This window comes from Dermacentor albipictus, chromosome 6, assembly GCF_038994185.2.
Source record: "Dermacentor albipictus isolate Rhodes 1998 colony chromosome 6, USDA_Dalb.pri_finalv2, whole genome shotgun sequence".
NCBI classification, from domain to species: Eukaryota; Metazoa; Arthropoda; class Arachnida; order Ixodida; family Ixodidae; genus Dermacentor; species Dermacentor albipictus.
In genome coordinates, this window is record NC_091826.1 from 115,255,780 (window position 1) to 115,260,238 (window position 4,459).

The following is a 4,459-nucleotide window of genomic DNA, read 5'->3' on the forward strand; positions in this document are numbered from 1 at the left end:
AACTTCACCAAGATGAGACAGCACGAGAAGAGATGTCGGAAATCAGGCGCGGAGTTTTAGCTTTCATCCGGAGCAGAGTTCTTCATTTTGGAGTTCCGCTGTCGAGACGGTCTTCTTTTTGCTGACAGCAGAGTTTCTATTTCGCATGTTCGCCAAGTGTTGATATTAGTAGGGAGTCCCGTCCTAACACCGATCTGGTCAGCCCAACCTACTGCATATGCTCAGTTTAGGCAATGTGCGCAGGTATGCGCATCCCATTGCGATATTGGCCTTGAGCTCCGCCACTGGAAAAGCTGGTGCCACCGTCGGCGTGACGTGCTATTAGGGATCACGTGGACATAGCGTCCGCGTCGGCTGCTTCGCGAGCGCTGAAGCGAGCTGAAAATGAGAGTTTAAATTCCCTCGTACGCTGCGGTCCTCATTTAGTTGCGAGATTCCCCGCTTCGAGTGTCTCCTTTACAACGCTTGAAAGCACCACAATAGGTAGTGGCTGCATTTGAAGGCGCGCTACATGGTAGGCTACTGCTCGGTGCCGCAGTGCCGGACATACGCAACGGAACCCGGTGTCAGCCTTATTCACACGTAGCCACAGGAAAAGAAGCTGCGTGAAGCTTGGCTCGCGAAACATAAAACCGGCAAACAACCATCGGCTACAACTCGGGTATGCAGCAAGCACAGGCGCGGGGAAGATTTCTGCTACGGCGCCGGGTTTGTGATGTTCGGAAAGCACGCACTGAGACTCTCGCCCGAGTCCGCTGCCCGACTAACGTCATGACGGTTTGGTCTATGAACTTGTCGATGCTATAGATACTGGCAAGTTCACAGGAGTGGAAAGGGAGCGGTAGAAAGCACATTAAAAAAATCATGGCATATGGTCATGTTTTTGTTATGAATTAATGCACTAGGTTACAAAATAGAAGCAGCGGGAAATCGCACGCTGAAAACACCGATAAACATACAGTGTGACGCAACTCGAGAAATAATATTGAAACGTCCAAGAATTTAGAAGAGGAAAAAAAAAAGATGATTGTATCGTCGCGACGGCACATCACAGTCCCCATCGAAGTCTCTAGAATGAAATTGTTTTTGAACAACTCTGATAGCGCCCATGCAACAATGGTTGCTTGTATACTGTCAAATGCTCATATTCTGCGTCCTAAAGCTCATGGCACGGTGCGAAAATGCGCACGCGGTGAAAGCGAAACAGTGCGCGGACAAGCATGCAGACGCGCACTCGCTCGCTGCGAATCTGTGCGACCGCTGCATTGAGGCTTCATTCTATTACGCTCCATTCAGTTATACGAACACTATAAGAACGTATTTCACATAGTTTGCTCTCAGCGTTTACCTACCTTTCACGCAAGAAGCCGGTTCGGGAGACTCCATCGCGGCGACCGCGCGCAATGGCGTTCACTGTACGTATTCGGTAAAGAGATTGCGTCTGTAAACGATTCTGTGCTTTCAGTTTGCCCATGGTTACTATTTAGACAGTAACAAACTTCTCTCGTTTCGAAAGTACTTACAGAAATGTGCGGGAGAGCTCGTGCGTGGTGTTTCCAGTGAGCGCTGACAGCAAAACCTATGAGGAGCGCGCCACGTGATCCCTCATACTACGCCAGCCAGGCGCTTCCGATAGATGGCGACTCCGTAACTACTCGCCGCCAATAGGCCAAGAAGCATGCAGAAAACAGAAGCAGAAACGATACGCATACGCACAGCAAGTACAATTGTTTAGCCTCTGGTTATGGCGTAAGAAAGGAGCACCAACTGTGCTATATTGTAATGTGTTTGGCAGTACTCTGCCATACGTGCTTTTCTGCTTCCGCCCACCTACATTCTTTATCGCGTCATTGTAAGCCACTCTCCTCCTTTCCTTTCTTCCCCAGCCGTTAAAGATTATAATGATTATTTGGCATGCGCTTTCAAACGGGGTGGTGACAAATAATTACCTAGCCTACTTTAGTTATTCAAGTATGCTATATACGATTATCATTTTAGTGCTTTTGTTTACCTCTCTTTCATGTTTTTTTTCTCTTCTGGATAACTCTTGTATTAACCTTGTACGGCTACCTATGACTGTAACTGATCTGGTCGTATCAATCTCCTGCCTGCTTTTGAATGCGTAAGCATTTCTATGCCTACTCAACGAGAAATTGATGATGATGATAATGATGATGATGATGATATCAACTTTATTGTACCGCCGGATTAGGAGGCCCCTTCCCCGTCCACGGCACACAGGCCTTGGGGACGGGGGCCGGGACCTCCGCGATTAGGAGCAAGAAAATAGGTCTTGACGCTTCGCGGCTTCTTCCGCCAGGCGGATGGCATGTTGCTGTGGAGTAGGGTCCTCGCTCCGCAGCAGGGCTTCCCAGGCCTCTCTAAATGTAGAGAGGCTAACGAGAAATTTGTCTATCTGCGACGTAAGACAATGAATGGCTCATACCCCAGTAACAAATGGCATGTACCCCTCGCAAGCAAGCAAAGAATGCAATGGTTCATACTCACGTAAGGCACAGGCTACGAGCCTTCAGCATAGTGAATCGAACATAAGTATATATTGTCACGAGAGGAAAAGCCAGTCAGACAGTTCTAAGCGAACGGCCGTTTACAGTTTGTTTTCGCAGCAGCTACCACGCACACTTCTTCTTCCTCGACAGCTCGCGTAACTAGCTCGTGCCATTACCCCTCCCTCCAAAAAAAAAGAAAAAAAAACAAACAAATAAATAAATAAATAAAGTTGGGGAGATGTGAAATGCCACAAGGAAAAAATAAAAGAAATGAGAAAGACAGCGGACGAGACGACAGGGGCCGAATCACAAAGTTTGTGGATGAGAGTCAGCGCGAATGGTAGGGCTTCATCCTGGTAACGTGAACAATGTCAGAGGAACGTGGTCTACGGGAGTGGTGCGAACTGTCGGCTGGAATAACTTCGTAGTTGACAGGACTTAGACGACGCAAAACAATGTAGGGTCCAAAGTATCGGCGCAATAATTTTTCTGACCGGCCTCTTTGACGTATAGGGGTCCAAACCCATACAAGATCTCCCGGGTTGTATGTGACGTCTCGATGACCTAGGTTGTATCGACGAGCATCTTGACGTTGTCGGGATAGAATTCGTTCCCGCGCAAGGTGCCGCGCTGCTTCGGCACGCTGAACAAAGGCGTCTGTATCTGGTGCGGTATGTTGCGACGAAGTTGGTAGGAGCATCACGTCGAGCATAGTGGTGACGTCGCGTCCGTAGACCAGACGAAAAGGAGGAAACCCGGTGGTTTCTTGTAGGGCAGTGTTGTACGCGAATGTCACATACGGGAGCAGTTCGTCCCAATTTTTATGGTCCGTGGCAACATACATGGAAAGCATATCCGCGATCGTTTTGTTGAGACGCTCAGTTAAACCGTTAGTCTGCCGGTGATACGCAGTTGCCGTACGGTGCGTTGTCCCGCTCAGCTGCAGGATATTTCGGACCAACTGGGCAGTGAAGGCCGTACCACGGTCTGTGATGACGACAGCAGGAGCACCATGTCGAAGGACGATATTTTTGATGAAGAAGTTAGCAACATCTGAAGCAGTAGCTCGCTGAACGGCTTGTGTTTCGCAGTATCGAGTGAGGTAATCGGTGGCGACGACGATCCAGCGGTTATCAGCCGAAGACTTGGGAAATGGGCCGAGTAAATCCATCCCAACTTGTTCAAAAGGTGAGCAAGGAGGTCGGACAGGCTGAAGCAGACCGGCTGGTTTCAGAGGTGGAACTTTGCGACGCTGGCAATCTCGACAACTTCTGACGTACTGCTTCACGGTTTTTGTGAGTTTTTGCCAATAGTACTTCTGCTTGATCCTCGCGAGAGTACGCGTGAAACCAAGATGCCCAGACGTTGGTTCGTCGTGACATGCACGTATAACGTCGTCGCGGAGAGTAGCGGGAACAACGAGCAGGAAAGCGGTTGCCGTAGGGTGAAAGTTCTGCTTGTATAGGATGTCGCCACGTAGGCAGAAAGATGACAAGTGACGCGCGAACTGCCGTGGGGGTTGTGGGCGGCTTCCTTCAAGGTATTCAATCAAGGGCTGGAGCTCGGAATCTTGGCGTTGCTGTTGAGCAAGGTTTAAAGACGGAAGAGTACAAAGAAAACCCGAATCGTCGTCAGTATCTAGTGGGGCGGGTTCGACGGGGGCGCGAGAGAGACAGTCGGCGTCAGTGTGTTTCTGGCCAGACTTATAGACGATGGTCACATCAAATTCCTGCAACCGAAGGCTCCATCTTGCGAGACGGCCTGAAGGATCTTTGAGATTCGCCAGCCAGCAGAGAGAGTGGTGGTCGCTGACGACACGGAAGGGGCGTCCGTACAGGTATGGGCGGAACTTCTGGAGAGACCATATGACTGCCAGACATTCTTTTTCAGTTGCTGAGTAGTTTTTTTCAGCAGCAGACAAGGTTCGGCTGGCATACGCAATAACGCGC